This window comes from Acartia tonsa, chromosome 13, assembly GCF_053477335.1.
Source record: "Acartia tonsa isolate MP-2025a chromosome 13, ASM5347733v1, whole genome shotgun sequence".
Classification (NCBI taxonomy): domain Eukaryota; kingdom Metazoa; phylum Arthropoda; class Copepoda; order Calanoida; family Acartiidae; genus Acartia; species Acartia tonsa.
Genome location: NC_137272.1, coordinates 7,932,564 through 7,949,878, shown reverse-complemented (window position 1 = coordinate 7,949,878; position 17,315 = coordinate 7,932,564). Strand labels below are relative to the sequence as shown.

Sequence of the window (17,315 nt, the reverse complement as noted above, 5' to 3'; positions counted from 1 at the left end):
CGTGTCATTAAAAAGTCAAAACAGTTAATAAAATCAGTATGTTTCAAATGACATACAGACTTTCTTGTAACGATTAGAGTGTTACTTAGCTTCCTAAATCGTACTTAACTGTTATAAGAATCACCATGAAATATTGAAATCAACAGGATGATTCTAACAGGCCTAACCCTAGTTGTAGAAACTAGTTGTATTAACTAGATGCGGTTGTCTTACAAATCTTCACTGAAATTTTCAGATGTAACTTCGAAATCAGCTGAGAATATCACAATTCCCCAATAGTGTTATATACTGATTTGACTGATGGATACACAAATCTAACCCTTAACGTTTTTTTCTATCTCATTTTCTGTCTGTGAAAGATAAAGAGCCTAAACTGCATGACTTTTTAAGTATGGGTATGACACATAACTGAGAGTTGAAATTCTCCATCCTGGCGGGCAGAGGATGCCAGCAAACCTCATATGAAATACAGGTGTTCAAGTCAATTTCAGGTTTCAGGCATGATCCTGCAGGTCCCGATCCTCCAGAAATCTTTGAAAGGTTTCCCGCCAACCGCTGACTGTGGCGGCTGACAGCTCTTAATGTACAGCTGCGGCCACTGAAATTTATGTTTAATATTTGAACGCCCCCCCACCCTCGACCGTTAAAGGTGCGGCAAAAGTCCCGAATGCTAAATTATAGAGCATTTTCTCTAATAGTGAAATCGAATACTTATTAACTGACACATATCTTCAAAAGGCTTAAAAGGGTAAATTTCAATGTAATTAAAAATTGTATATATATGAATCTTCTGATATTGGTCACAAGGGTTGCATCACTTTCCAAATTATATTTAATTTTAGTGTGATTCTTTTCTATAATTGAGTCCGTCCGTAACTGCTAGACCTGTTTTTTTTTAAATTTAGGCATGATTACCGTAACAATAGGGTTAGACTTATAAAGCGTAGCAGCTCTATAATCAGTACTAGAAAATTTGTTCTTTCATTTCAAACATGATCATTTTTATACACAGATGACAGACGGAAATTTCTAATCATAAAGTAATTTTGTATAGTAAAAAGTAAATATCTTTAAGACAAGTAAATTTATTCCGAATATTTTATATTTTAAATTCAACTGATACAAGATAAAAGGTAATTACAATTATTTTTTTTTTCATTTCTCAATGAAAGCTAGGTATCTTCTTAACACCTGAAAAATAAAAAAAATAATTAATAAAGAACATTTTGTATGTGTTTGATAAAAAACGGCATGCAAAGTTTGAAACCGAGAGGACAATTAACATTCCTAATTTAAAGAAAAAAGCACGGAACGAAAAATTTTATTGAAATCATCGTTTATATGTTCCAATGGAGACATACAACTTACGAAAAAGCATTAAAAACTTTTAAATGGCTATAAAAAGTGAAAGACTTTACTTAAATTATTTAGTATTTATATAAAGGATGACAACATCTTCAAATAGCGAGGCACATAAAGTCATTACATGGACAGAGTGAGTTAAAGAGCAGATGTTCAGTTTTAAAAAAAGAATGAGAATATACCAAAGAAAATCACGATTCCTTAAAACATAGGGTTTGTGTCTTTTTAAACATGGCCGACAGACAGACAGAAAGTAACAAAGTAGGCTGGATGCGCATTTGTCCTAGAACACTTATACTGAAAATTTCAGCCGTATCTTCAAGGTTCCTCCCCCCCGCCCCCCCCCCTACCCACATAAATTTTGTCCCCTTACCTGAACCAATGAATTTTCTTTAAACTGTGCCAGGGGGCCTAGGACAACACAAACCAATTACGCATCAAGTGCGGTAGATATCAAATAAGGGGGGGGGGGTACCCGTTCCCCCTCTCACAGTGTTGTTGAACTGGTTTTGATACTTTGACTCCAACTGCTCTGAAAAATAATTGAACTGTTAACAAAAATAAATTTGTGACAAGACAGACAGACCGGCAGAACCCAGGGAGGGAGGAGACATTGAGCTGTTTATTAAACTAGTCCCCAAATTATTAAAATAACGTTGTCTTAAACAACTTTGAGGACTTATATTAAAACTTGATGGGTTTGTTCATTAAGTGGAGTGTCCAAACATTTCAAGTTAAACCACTAATTGTAATTTAGAGAAGGGGTAATTTAATTTTGTTCCTATCATTATTGGGGATGTACATATTGTACATCAATTAATAGGCCAGTGTCTTGTGAGGGTATCTTAGCGAGAAGAAAAAAATTGAGGGCTAGTGGTATTCTGGTAAGCCGAGCGTTCTCGGCCCACGGGGTAACGAGTTCGGATTCAACGAGCCCTAGCCTTTAATTATTCTACCAAACAAACAAGCAGGATTCAATCATACAGAAATTATATATTTAAACTGAATAATATTTACAAGTTATGTTTACTATATATATACAACAAAATATAACAATGGTTAGGTTTGAAGGGGGTGTGGGGCGCTAGGGCTTAGCGCTTGACGGTAGACAGGCTGTGGGGGCAGCGGTGGTAAAAGGGGAGGCAACGCCTCCCGATAATATAAGCGCGTGAGGGACTTGTGATAGTTGCATGTTCAAGTCCCCTCCCCACATTTAGGCGGGCTAGTTTGACCGCTGGGTGCGGGGTCAACAGCGGTCATGAGATGGATAGTGATATAATAGGATTAGTGCGGGGGGTTTGTTATCATAAGTCACAGCGAAGCAACTCTGCAAACGGCCTGTCCGTCTGGGTGTCGTATTACCACAACCTCCCCTTCAAGGGTTGCGTGGCTCCTGAGCCACCAGGCCTTGAACCTGGGGATACGACAGCCTGCTCCTGCGCCGGACAGGCAGTTCTTGGGGCACAGCTCGATGGAGGACAGCTCGGGCTACACAGGCTCCCTGGGACACTCGTTGCTCGGTCTGACTGTGGTTGGTGATCAGCATTGTCAGCTCCTGGTTGGCTTCTAGGCGTGGGTTGGCGACGGCCAAGCCTCGCCGCTGGAAATTTTGCCTCGTCTGCAGGATCAGTTCTGTTGCGGCTGGTAGCTGGACACAGAGGCCTAGGCAGACTCTGGTGGTTCCTAAGGGTGGAATGGTGATGGCAAAGGGTGCATAGAACTCCATGGGGGCGCCTGCTTGATTCAGGTTGCTTGGCCTCCTAGCTCCTACCCGGATGGGGATGGCTGTCATCAGCAGGGGGCACATGGCTTCTTCTTCTTCTTCTGGGGCGGCCTCTTCCATCGCAGTGGCTGGCTCTTCTCCCACAGGCTCGCTGCTGGCTGGCAGGTTCTCCATGTCCGCGTCAGGGTTCCAGACGGCATCTCTGAGTGGCTCTGGAGCGGGCGGCGGCGGCGGTGGTTCGTTGGGCTGCTCCTGCAGGTTCTCCTCCACTGGGTCACGGTCTTGGCCGCTAGGCTGTGGGGCGGCTGCGGCTGGCTGGTGCACTGGGAGCTCTCCTGGGTTGCTAGCTGCGGGCGCCGCCGCTCCAACTGGCAGCTCGGTGGCGTCCTCGTCGCCGTCCAGGTCAACTTGGATGTCCTCTGGGATCTGGTGGGCGGTCACATCTCCAGTGTATTTGCGCAGTCGGCCTACATGCGCGGTAACTTCTGAGATCCTGGCTACTGGAGAGGCAGGTTTAATGACATAATGGACTTCTGTAGCTTTCCTCACTACTTTCCAGGGGCCAGTCCATCTCTTGGTAATCTTGGCTGCCTTTCCTGGCACCAGGCGGGGGGCCAGGTACCAGACCAAGTCTCCAACCTCATACTTGGCTGTGCCTTTGTAAGCTGCCGCGCTCCTCCTGATTGCTCCCTCCTCCTTCTGCTGGATGGCATCATACACTGCATAGTAGCGCTGCAAGAGAGCTTGGACGTTGGCTGGGACTGAAGCATATTCGGTCTCTGGCAGCCGTAGCACCATGTCCACCGGAAGTTTGGCCTCTCTCCCAAAGAAGGCCAGGAACGGGGTCACGCCAGTGGATCTGCAGGCCTTGGTGTTGTAGGCAAAGGCGATGGCAGGCAGGTGTGGCTCCCAGTTGTTATCGTCTCTGTCTAGGAACAGGCGCATGCCTGTGTTGAGCGTCCTATGAAACCTCTCCACTCGGTTGGACTGCGGGTTGTAGGGTGGTGGATGTGTCAGGCCAATCTCAAGTCTGGAGGCCAGTTCCTGGAATACCTGGCCGGTAAATTCCATTCCATTGTCGGAATGGATCTTCAGGGGGCATCCTAACGTGGCCAGATGGCGGTGCAACAGGGCTTCAGCCACCGTGAGGGTGCGCTTGTTGGGGATGGCGTAGAGGCTGACAAACCGGCTGAATCCATCTTGGCAGGTGAGGATGTAGCGGTTCCCAGCTGGGGTCTCTGGCAGTGGCCCCACCAGGTCGATGAATAGGACTTGCTGTGGATACCCCTGGCGGGAGGGCACGTGGATCCCCTGCTTCAGCCTCTCCTTGGTAACTTTCTGGACACACTCAGGGCAGGTTTGTACCATCAGGCGGACGTCACGGGCCAGGTTGGGCCACCAGAAGTGCATGGCAACGCGGGCTATAGTTGCGTCCATCCCAAAGTGCCCAGCCATGGGGGTCCCATGGGCTAGAAAGAACGCGTCCTGCTGAAGGGCCGAAGGCAGCAGGTATCTTGTCCTCTCTCCTGTCAGAGTCTGGTCAGTGGTGGTGAGGCAGCCGTGCTCGTCAAGCCCCAGGGCTGGGAAGCGGCTGGCGTACTGCTGCTCGTCTCGTTCCTTGCCACGCAGCTCAGCCTTGGTTGGGGCCTTGCCATCAGCCACCCATTGGCGGACACGGAGCAGGAGGGGGTCCTGTGTCTGGGCTTCCAATACTCTAGCTGAATCCAGTCGGGCGGCAGGAGGCCAGCTAGCTGCGGCCTCCCCTAGCTGGCAAAGGTTGTGGATATACTCAGCCTGCTCTGCTAATTCTTCGGCGCTAGCCGTTGGCATGTTGGCATCTTCCCGGCAGCTGAGGGCGTCGGCGTTGGTATTCTGGGTGCCAGGCCTGTGGCAGACGGTAAAGTCTAAGGCCGCTAGCTCCTCCTGCCAGCGGGCCACCATCCCTGTGGATGTGTTCAGTGATTTCATCTGTAGCAAGGCAGAGGAATCAGTGTTGATCTGGAAACTGCGGTAGGACAAAATGCCGTGGAATTTTCGGATCCCATAGATAATGGCGGCCATCTCTCCCTTCCAGGACGGGTAGCGCGTCTCAGGGTCGGTTGTCTTACGCCCCACGGCGGCAATCAGCCTCTCCTTGCCCTCCTGGCATTGACTCAGTATGGCAGAGATGGCGCGGCTACTGAAATCTGTGGTGAGCTGGAACACTGCTGGCAAATCAAACCTGGGCGGCGCTCGGATGGGGGCCTTGCGGAACTTGTCCTTGAGTTGCAGCAGCTGGGCTTCCATCTCAGGCGTCCAGGTTAGGGTCTTGGCCGTCTTCTGCCGATTCATCTCGTAGGTGAGGTCTGCATACTCTGGGATGAACAGGCGGTAGTATCCAAAGAATCCCAGCAACGCCAGCAAATCCTTGGGGGTGCTAGGGGCTGGCCAGTCCAAGATGCGGTCAATATAGTCCTCTTGCATGGCTATCCCCTCACGGCTGAGGGTGTGGCCCAGATAATCCACCTTGGATCGGAACAACTTGGTCTTGGCTGGCTTGAGGCGGATCCCTCCCCTGCGGTGGGCTTCCAAGACCTCTCGGAGCCTGGACAGGTGGGCCCAGGTGTCCTGATGGAAGGTCAGGACGTCGTCAAGGTATGACTGGAGGTTGGCTGTGCCTAGTGGGTTTAGGACCCCTGCAATAAATCTGGAATAGACAGACGGTGCCGTAGCCAGGCCAAAGGGCATCCTTTTCCATTGATACAAGCCCCTGGGGGTGGTGAAGGCGGTGCAGGGCCGGCTGTCCTCAGACACACGGATGGTGTAGTATGCGGCCACCGCGTCTAAAGCACTGTAGACACGGTGCCCGCCAGCTCGTTCCACCAACTGCTGGATCCTAGGCAGGGGGTAGCTGTCCAGCTCCAGACACTTGTTGAGGGCTCTGTAGTCGACGGCCCAGCGGGTGCTCCCGTCCTTCTTCTTGATGGGCACCAGGGGGCTGCTCCAGGCGGAGTCCGACGGCTCTATAACTCCCTCCTGTAGCCAGGTGTCCAGTTGTTTCTCCAGTTCAGCCTCTTGCCGCGGGTTCAGATCCCTAAATCTCTGGCGGATCGGCTGGGTCCCTGGCTTGAGGCGCAGCTGCAACTCAACCACATCTGTGCAGCCGGGGGTAGAATTGGAGAAGACGTCCCTGTACTCTGACAACATAGTCCAGACCTCCTTCTTGAGCAAGGGGTCCTTGCGTAGAAACTCATTGTCTTCCATCTCCAGGGCCTCCCACAACTCCTGCGTGTCTATCGGCTCAGCAGGTTCTTGAAACGAGTGGAGACGCGGGGGAGGCGTATCAGAGACCTCTAAAATGTCAGGTTTGACCAGCTCCCCTGCCACTGGGAGGCCAGCATCCAGCAAGAGGGGCACCTCCCCCTCATTGACCACCAGTACTCTAAACACAGTGGCAGAGCCAGGCCTGTGGGCATACAGGCCCTCTGGAATAACAAGATCCTCCCCAAACCTCTGTTCTGGGGCAGCTAGTTGAATGGCATCCTTGGTGCGATGGCCTACTAGCTCAACAGGGACCGCCATAACCCCGCGGCCAGGCAGGACCACCCGCTTGGCTGTGCGGAGCTGGGGTGGCTGGCCGTCAGTTGGAGTGACAGCGCTTAGCCTATACATGGCTGGTGCGGGGTCAGCCTTGGCTCCGGGACCCACCGGCCGCGACTTGACGGGCTCGGCTTCTGGAGGGGCTGACGTGTCGGAGCCAGGCGTGGCTCCGGGGGCGTCCGGCCACGATTTGACGGGCTCGGCGCTGGGAGAGGCCAAAGTGCTGGGTCCAGCTTTGGCTCCGTGGGCGTCCGGCCGCGACTTGACGGGCACGGCGCCGGGAGAGGCTGGGGCCTGAGAGTTGAGTGTGGCTCCGGGTACATCAGACCGCGACTTGACGGGTCTGGACTCAGGCTTGGCTGGTGGACTGGCTGGAGGTCCCAGGTAGAGGGGGCCAGGTGGACACGGCTGGCCGTTGATAAAAGTGTCGGCGGAGAAGATTGGTTCCGGAGGGCTGGCAATCTCAGGAAACGTTGTTGGCAGGCTCTCCCTTGGCACCTGGGGCACTGGGGGCAACCCCATGGCGAGCAGGTTAGCTCCCTTGTGTGCGTTGAGCTCAGCGTCCACCCAGTGTGTGCCTTTCTCAACCACACGCGGCTGCTCAGGCAGGGGGCCTGGCAGAGGCCCCTCATAGCTCAGCTCTCTCTCGGCTGTCTCCCGGTCAATGGGGACGCCACGGAGTGGGATAAACTCCCCACGCACCCACAAGCAAGGTGGTTGCATGTCGAAACAGAGTCTAGTTCCGAACTCCTTGAGAAAATACCCTCCTAGGTTCAGAGGGTGTGAGAGATTCCGGACCACAGTCACGTGGTATAGGTGGAGTATAAGAGTATGTGAAACTGCCATATATAATTCTTTTAACTTTCCGATTACCTGGAGGGGCTGGCCTTCCTCATTAGCAGTCAGGATCTGGGTGTTGTCCGGAACCAACATGCGTTGCACGCCCATTGCGTGCATGAGATGCTCAGAAATTACAGCAGACCCTGGTACACGGTTGCCAGAATCAATCATGGCATCAACCTGTACATGCTGGGCAGGGTCAGGAGTAGGAAACCTCACCCTGACATGGCAGGGGAAGTGGAGGTCCTGTCCTTGAGACAAGGGGGCCTCTCGTTCGGCTGGGGTTGGCAGAAACTTTGGTGGTGGCCGCACCGCAGCTATGGTGGTATCGCTTACCATGGTGGCTTAGACTGTAGCTTCGAATCACTAGAGCTTATTAATTATCACTTGGTCAACAATTTTATATCTATTTTTATCACTTGGTTGACATTTATACACACTGATGTGTTGTTATCACTAGGAGCTCTAGGTGTGATTCTGGAAGCACTGGCAGCAGGGAATGTCCGTCCTGCAAGGTTCAGAGGGGTGACGGCGGTAGGGAATGACCCGTCCTACAGCGCCGCTGGTTCGAATCCCGAAAATGGCGGCAGGGAATGGCCCGTCCTGCAGCGCCTCGGGTTCGAATCCTGGGAGGCAGCGGCAGGGAATGTCCCGTCCTGCCGTGCCTGTGGCTCAAAATCTGCTATCCGTCGCAGTGGTAGGGCTTACTTGTGTGCTGAAGCTTCGCAGCCACACATTGCCTTCTTAGGGAGACCAGCACCCAGCTGTCTGTCTCGTAGGTTTGGCCTGGGTGTCCTGGGGCTTGTCCCAGCTACACTTGCCAATTTAGACTCAGTTCTGTAGCCGTCTGAGCTAAATTATCCGATTGCCGTGGCTGCGCACCTAGCGCTATTCCTACACGACACGGAAAAAGCGTCTTAACTGGCGCTTTTAGCAGGCTAAATCTGCTTGCCGTAGGCCAGAGGCCCACATATTGCGTTCAAAATGATGGAAATTCGACCTAAAAAGGCCGTCTCACGGGTCAGTTGGCGGCTGATTGTCCCCTTACTTGCCAAAGGGTCCAATCAGAGGTAGAATAGGCTAGTTTCTGTAAGGCTCGATTGAAACACGCTGACACCAAGTTCTGGTAAGCCGAGCGTTCTCGGCCCACGGGGTAACGAGTTCGGATTCAACGAGCCCTAGCCTTTAATTATTCTACCAAACAAACAAGCAGGATTCAATCATACAGAAATTATATATTTAAACTGAATAATATTTACAAGTTATGTTTACTATATATATACAACAAAATATAACAATGGTTAGGTTTGAAGGGGGTGTGGGGCGCTAGGGCTTAGCGCCCGACGGTAGACAGGCTGTGGGGGCAGCGGTGGTAAAAGGGGAGGCAACGCCTCCTGATAATATAAGCGCGTGAGGGACTCGTGATAGTTGCATGTTCAAGTCCCCTCCCCACATTTAGGCGGGCTAGTTTGACCGCTGGGTGCGGGGTCAACAGCGGTCATGAGATGGATAGTGATATAATAGGATTAGTGCGGGGGGTTTGTTATCATAAGTCACAGCGAAGCAACTCTGCAAACGGCCTGTCCGTCTGGGTGTCGTATTACCACAGTATAACCAGCCCGTAGTCCCCACCCTCACCCCTATGTATTACCTGTTTATCCCAATGATGATACATAAAATTATCCCTTCGGTAGACAAAACTTAGTGGTTGAAACATTAGAACACTCAACTTAATGAACCGACCAATAAAAATTCACTTTAGTCCCCAAAGTTGCTAACTCAACAAATAAGAAAACTTTAGGGACTAGTGAAATATCCAGCCCAATGTCCCCTTCCTCCCTGGGATATAATAGTTAAAAACCATTCCCACGACTTAAGAAAAGCTACACTGTATAGGAGAACAATATCGGTTCAGCGGTACCTGTTTTTCTCTGCACTCTATTCTAATATGACCAGCACGGCCACACTTGTAGCATGTCTTAGTTCCAGCGTCAGGACAATCCTTCACTATGTGCCCAACCTAAATATTTACACAATCATTATAAACAAAATTACTCCTTTCATAAATAAGAGCTATTAACAGGGGTGTATATTCTGCAAATTTGAGCCATCTAAAGGAGGGGGAGGGGGGGGGGGGGGCGCACAGCGAGTCCAGGATTCCAATTTTCACTATGTGCCCAACCTAAATTTTTACACAATCATTAGTAATAAAATCAACCCATCTGCAAATAAGAATTATTAGTTAAAAGTTCAATCACTATTAGCTCATATATCAACCAATCAAAATTTGTTATAAAGTTTTTCTTTGCAATAAGAAAACCCTGCCTACCAGCGTTGGTAGTTTTATACTTAATTAACAAGAAGTTTCAGCAGTCTATCTATTGTAGTTTCATCATAACATTATAACAGGCAGATTGACATTTTAAAGGGGGGGTGGGGTTTTAATGCAACCATCTCGTAATCAGTGATTAAATGGCACTTAGAATTCGAATTTATATCTGAACTTTTGCATGAGTAGTCCTTGGTAGGTCTATTTTCCCTAAATCGAACAAAAAGTTGGAAAAGTAACAGCCAACGGCTGGCGGCTCAGCCGTTTTGCCATTTTTTGGATATCTATATTGCAAATTAGTCACGAAACCTACCTCCACATAATACTCTTTTCCACTCCAAAACGCTATCAAACGGTTTTAGACGGTAGCTTTTGGTACTAGAAGTTTTAAAAATGGTTATTACTATCATTCAACATGAATTAAACCAAAAATATGTTTTAAAAAGATGATTTTTACGTAATTTATGATGAATTTACCCTGAAAATAGGCAAAAAACGGCTAAACGGCTGAGCCGCCAGCCGTTACTTTTCCAACTTTTTGTTCGATTTAAGGAAAATAGAAAAGGATTACTCATGCTAAAGTTCAGATCAAAATTCGAATTCTAAGTGCCATTTAATCACTGATTACGAGATGGTTGCATTAAACCCCCCCCCCCCCCCCTTTTAGAGTAGTTTCGCTAATAAAAATAAATATGTCCATGTCTTTTGTAGCATAAATGACAAGACAGACCGACGGAAAATTCTAAACTGGATGCTCATTAGTAAAGAGAATCTTTGTAAAAAAAAGTACATCTCGACTTTCTTTTACCCGTACCGTATCTAGCATTCTTGCTGATTGATATAGGGAATCAACAAAAAAAAATCAATAGTTAATCTTGAAAAGCAGCAAATAAAATTACATTTTCCCCATAGTGTTAAGTATCAACGTAAAAACAAATTGAATTAAAGAGCATCTTAGTTATTAATCGAATCGAATTATAGAGTAAACAGCTTTTCGCGACTTGAAATCCAAATTTTAAAGAACCAGTTTTAGTTTTTATTTTAATGTTCGTGGAAAAATGTCTAATACGATGCTATATAAAATTATTTAGTATGTCTAAGAGCCGGTTTTAATCCAGCAAATGTTAATCGGTTTCGAAGCCAAACTGAAAAGTTCCTACCTACGCCATTTCATCTGTAGTACCAGCGTACTAACTAACAAAGTTAATTAAAGAATAGTTTTGCTCAGAGAAAGAGGGGACAACGGGATGTTTATTACACTAGTCACAAAAGTTTTATAATTTTAATATTTTCTTATTCATTGACTTGACAACTTTAGGGACTTTAGTGAATTTGGATTGGTTGGTTTTCTTAGTTGAGTGTTCAAACGTTTTAACCACCAATTCTAATCTATAAAAGGTGTATTATCATTGGGTGTCCCATAGTGTAGTGGTTAGCGCACTACGCTTTGGTTGGGAGAAACCGAGTTCAAGTCCCTCCATAGACTATGCACTTGGTTGACAAATGCTGTCGCAATTTGTCAAATTCACGCAACCTTCCCTGAGATGCCCTAAGGTTGTAAGGGGGGAGATTTGTAGAAAGTTAGGATTCTACATATCAAGCAAATTATATCATGCTTTCCCTCGTCCATGCTCCTCATTCATATGAGAGCGCCATTAATTAGGGTGGCTTAATATGGAACACCTGCCAAAACTCTAGGCCAGGGTGATGTAATAATTGAGTAGCTTCCACGAGAATTGCGGGTCAGCTTATAACGTATCATAGAATACACCCAGCTGTGCGCGAAGCTTACCAATCTATGATTGGCCAAAGGATTCTCACCTCCAATCTCCGTGTGCATCTGAATCCTAACTTCAGAGAATCATGGCTACAAACAAACAACAACGCCCTCACCTAAGAAGATTCTTAAATAGGGGAGAGTATGGACTCGAAGGGTATCCCCCCCACCAAAAAAATCTATGTATTAAGAACTCGTAAAATGTTCTATCTTTTAGTGATATTAATTTAGAGCAATTAACAAAATTATATTAATACCTTAATTAAAGCTTAACTAGGGAAGAAGCTGAAATAGTCAACATCCGAGTGATGTGATTTCTGAACTGCATTTTGTCTGAAAATTAAATACTTTGTAAAGAATTTCTGATAGAAAAACACTAAATGAAAATCAACCAAACACCCACAAATATCAGGTACGTACTTGAGGTGGGTAGGGGAAGTCGACCCCTCCCCCCAGGGCCCTCTTAGTAAATTTTGGTTTAAATTAAAAAACAATATGAGAGGGAGAATTTTTTTCTATGGACAATTTATCTTGGGAGGTTGGAGATACCATCCTCCAAAATAGTTATAAACCTTCCCTGGACACATAAGAATATTCACTGTTAAGGAAAATCATGATGAGGGCTTTTCGAGATTCTTCACTACAGACAAAAAAAAACTTACTTATCTATAATACAAAGTAGAACGATGTCTGTCTGTCTGTCTGTCCGTCTGTCCCTTAAGATCTCGGTAACCACTGAACCGATCGGATTCTACTCTTCAGGGAATATACCTACTGGTCCTGTGGTGGTTTTAGGCTATTTTCTTGGGGGGGGGGCACCCCCAACCCCCCTCAAAAACAAAAATCCCTCCCCATTTTTTTATGAATTTTGCGAACTCGTCTATAATACAAAGTAGAATGATGTCTGTCTGTCCGTCTGTCCCTTAAAATCTCGGTAACCACTGAAACGATCGGATTTTATTCTTCAGGGAATATAACTACTGGTCCTGTGGTGGTTTAAGGCTATTTTCTTGGGGGTTCGGACACCCCCAACCCCCCAAAAAATAAAAAAAACTGGCGGCAGCACCAGTAGTACTTAATTCTTTTAATTTCCTCTTGGGGCAAAGCCCCTAGAGGCTAGGGTCGAAGCCGCTAGTCCTATTATATAAAGTAGTAAGCATTATTTGTCTGTCCCGAAGGATCTCGCTAACCGCTGAACCGATTTTGTTCTCCATTGCAGTGAAGCTTCTTATAGGTCTTAGGAAGGTTTTAAACTATTTTTGAAGAGGGTGTCTTTACCCCCCTCCCCCCAAAAATATTTTTAAAACTCTTTTGAAACTAAAATTTAAAATGGGATGAAGTCGACTTTTCCTCCTCCTATCAGTGCCCCTAGAGGCTTCTAGGGGCGTAGCCGCTAGTACATTCTATAATCGGATGTAATTTATGCATTAACTATTAATTCTTTTTCAGCCGAGAGACATAACCACTTAATCCATTATCGGCGCCGGTAAAATTAAAATAATATGAAAATCAAGTTCAATTGAAATTCATCTAGATAAAAATCAGTTGGACATACAAGAAATTGTACTCTACATGATATATTTTTAAGCCCAAATAACAGTAATTCAGGGTCACCTTAATAAATATACAACTTCCCATCCTGTGTGCCCATTATAACCTCGGGAATGGCAAAAACGTAAAAAACACAGGACAATTAATATGATAACTATGTACGACGTACGTTGAACGTTCTACTATATTACTAATTTTGCTTAAATAGAAAAACTTTCAGAAACAATTACAAACGTGTTGTTTATTTTATATAATTTTCCAGTCAGCTGTTTATGTTGTCTGCTTCAAATTAATGGAGGGGAAGTAATGAAAAAAGGGAAGAGTGGAAATACTAGACTAACCTCTTCCGAACCTAGAAAAGAGTTAATATATGTGTCACAGTAGAATTGTGGTGTCAATTTTGTTATGTAATTTTAATGGCTGATTTGAATTTCCAAAAAGAACATGACTTATTTCATCAATTTCTCTGTGCCTGATTCATATTTTAATGAATAATTTACATCTACAGATAGCCTAACGGTTAGGAAAAGTCAAGAACTATGCGAAAAAGTTCAATTTTAGCTATAATGAGAGAAAAAAGCAATTTATTGCACATTTTATAGAATACGGAAAATTTCTTCCTTTCCCCGTACCTTATAAAAATCGGCGGAAAAAGACGTTTTTTAAGCAAACAAAAGCGCGTTTTGCTCTATCTGTGAGATATTATGAATGAGATAATGTTAAGATTTGATATTAAGATGAGAAAAATTCTCGTTCACAGTCCCTTTAAGTTTTATGAAAAATTAGTTAGATTTCGAGCTTAGAATTTCAGAGATGTAGTTTTAGATATTCCATTCCTAACCGGCGAGAAGCATCCCTGCTTCAGGTTCCTAAATAATGAGGTTTTTATTATTTAATATTTCTCTTCGGTGATTAGAAAAACTCGGCAAGTGTCTCTAGAGAAAAGAGAAAGGCTAAATTTAAAGATGCTTTAGTATTTAAGATCTCAGTCCGTCTACACATAAATCCCTGGTTGCTAGATATTTCTAAATATAATTTTGTGATTAAGATAGATACAGGTTAGGTTTGTAGAGTAGGATTTCAGATATTCACTTTCTATCCTGCTAGAGCTATCCCTGTTTCTAGATATTTCTAAATGTATATGAATAAGATGGATTACACATTAAAATATTAGTTAGATATTCCTGCAGATAAAATATTTGTTAGTAAATGTTGAAAAATTAGGTACCTATCTAGATAGATAAAACCTTATTCCTATCTATCTAGGTTCAGCCTATCTATCATGATGTTTGCTATTATTTATCTCTACCTGAGCTTCTTACTTTTGTTTATTCGCTACTTATGTATGTATCATTCTTTTCATATTTTGGCTACTTATGATTGCTTATTGTCCTTTACTTTGTTAAAAATTATGTTGTAAAGATTTGGGTACTTCCCTCATTCTTAGTACTCAAATCTTTGCGTTTGTTTTACAAATTTTTGATCTTTTTAGTACCTACCTATAAATGATTTTTTTGTCATTCTAAAACGATTTTAAAAATATTTTATTTTCCCGAATCTACAATCATATTTGCCCAACCTTTATAAAGTAGTTAAAACAGTGGCATAAATTCCAAAACGAAAATAAAAAACAGTACAGTTTATCATTTAAAAAAAAAGATAATACCTGTGTAATAAGATCCTCTTCCCTTCTATCTCTGTAATAATGATCCCTCTCCCTGTAATAGGAGTCTCTCTCATAATAATCATGGGCATAGTAGTCTCTGGGTGGGGGAGGCGGGGACCTTTCACGGTAGGAGTTACGGCTTGTAAGCTTTACCTAAAATAAACATAAATAGGTAGTCTTTCGTTTTAAACATATTTCTTACAGTTACAAGTTAAAGAAATATTAAAAAACTATATAGGTATCTACTTTAACTATTAAACAAAATATTCACTATGCAAGTTAATTCCAAGCACTTAAGGAAGCACAATTTTACATCCGATTTTTCCGCTAGTAAAAAAAGATTTTTGAACTAAAATATGCTATTGTAATTATCCCTCCTGGGAAACATTTGAAGGAAGAATCTTAAAAACTATTAAAATTGAAAAGTTATTTATCACAACGTATTACAGCTCACCGCGGATAATAAAATGCAAAGAAATAAGATTAAAACTGCTAGGTATAAATTTCATGAATTTTATATTTACATTCGTAATTTGTATATATTACGATGCTATTCATGATTTTTCAGTATGGCTTAGAACCGGTTCTAATCCAGCGTATGCATAAATCGGTTAAGCTAGGCTACTTAAGAACAGATACCTACCTCAGGAAGGAATAACAAGAATAGAGCTCCTTCCAAAACCCTTACTTGACATCATATGATTTTACATGAAAACACAAAATGGATAACTTCTAAACTCAAAAAAACTTTTTGGAAACCATTGTTTTAGATATCTTAATTAGATTATTTTTTTAATTAGTGGAAGAAGAAGTTAAAACTATATGCCTTATTCAAAAGGCATGAAAACCACAAATTAATGAGATGGACTTTACCTGTCTTTAACGGCATGAGGTAGAATAACACACCAGGTTGAATTTATCAGGGAGGCACAGCTTCTTGGACTATAATGAAATTGATATCAATGTTATTAAAATAAAAATTCACAAATTCCGTATTAAAATAGGGAGATTAGAACAAATAAAATAGCCTAAAACCATCCAAAGACTATTTTTTTTTGGCCAAATCTATTCAAAATTGCCTGAATTTTAAGGATCAGGCCTTAAAAGTCAAAAAAAGTTATTTTTCTAGTAGTATTTTTATGTTTTTTATCAAACAAATTTTCGAAAAAAAAGTCAAATTTCGCGTACTTTTGAAAAATTATTTTTTTTGGTAGAAAAAATTTACCTATCTTAATAAATATTTTTGTGCATACTCTTTATTACATTTAGCAACTTTTACCTTTTAAGCATGCTGTATTAAAATCAATTCGTCATCGATTTTTCGAAGCTTGAAAATGCAAAGTTGTTAAGCCAACGAATAAGAAAACGTTAATGTAAAACTTTGGGGACTAGTGTAATAAATGTCCTATTGTCCCCTCCTTTCATGTGTTGTATTACAGACGATTTTCCACGAATATTAAATAAAAATCATAAAATTAATACCAGTTTTGTTAGACCGGGCGGTCGACCCCTTAGGGCAACAAACTAGTTTTGATCTTATTATTTTTCATTTTTTATATCCGCAGAAAGCTGTCTATAATACGATATAATAAATAACTAATTTTTACTTGGATAATTAGCAGCAGGAGGAATCCATTCAGGTTTAGCAGAGGAATTAATCGAACTAGAACAACTCCTTCCCCCCCCTGAATGCCCATTAAAACCTCGGAAACGGCAAAAATTGCTGAAAATCACGACTTCGGCGGTGAATTACTGCAAAACGGTTGAAAAATAAGTTTAATTTATCTTACCTCATAGCTCATAGCCGCGTGGTTCCGTAATTACAATTTAAAAAATTGGCGGGCACATAGTTGCCAGTTTTTTTTCAGATGAATGTGTACAAAATAGGTTTCAGTACATTGGACCCTGAATGCGTCCATTTTAGGGGGGAAAGGAAAAAAGGGAAGGGGGAATGGGGAAAAGGGAAGGGGTTGGGGCAGGTTGTTCCGCTATCTTAATGTAATAAAATAGGAATTACACTAGCAGTTACGCCTCTAGTGGCCCCTAGGAGCTCTTAAAGGAGGAGGGGGAGTCAACCTCCCACTTACAGTTGTAATTTTTAAAGTTACTACATAAAATATAAATAAATAATAAATATAAACATAAATATAATATAAATACATATAAATATAAATATACAGTTAAACTTCAATATATAACCGGAAAAATCAAGGAAGGAATCCAATTTTGGGGGGTAAATAGTCCATTTTTGAAAGGAAAATTCCAATTATTGTGTTTACACGTGTACATTTTTAAAAAAAATGCTAAAATGCGTACATCCTTGCCGGTTTTGCCCTATGTGTACATTTGTCAAAAATCAGGTAAAAATGCGTACATTACGCACAAAATGTGTACATCTGGCACCCCATGTTATATTATGTAAAAGCTAGGGTCATACAACTTTTATCTTTATTTAATTGAAATAATAAACTTTCTATAAATATCTTTC

The 17,315-nt window shown here is 43.3% G+C and overlaps 1 long non-coding RNA gene across 2 annotated transcripts; it reads right to left on the bottom strand.

Annotated features, from left to right (window-relative positions):
* Window positions 1–1,069: 1,069 nt before the first annotated feature.
* LOC145335405 (uncharacterized) lies at window positions 1,070–11,945 on the bottom strand. 2 transcript variants are annotated; one of them, XR_013885202.1, is made up of 4 exons: window positions 11,868–11,945; window positions 9,426–9,524; window positions 1,736–1,894; window positions 1,070–1,191 (listed from the first exon to the last, which is right to left on the bottom strand). It is a non-coding gene; the product is annotated as an uncharacterized LOC145335405 (long non-coding RNA). The 2 variants fall into 2 exon arrangements; XR_013885201.1 differs by lacking the exon at window positions 11,868–11,945 and having other exon boundaries at window positions 9,426–9,553.
* Between the last annotated feature and the right edge of the window lie 5,370 nt (window positions 11,946–17,315).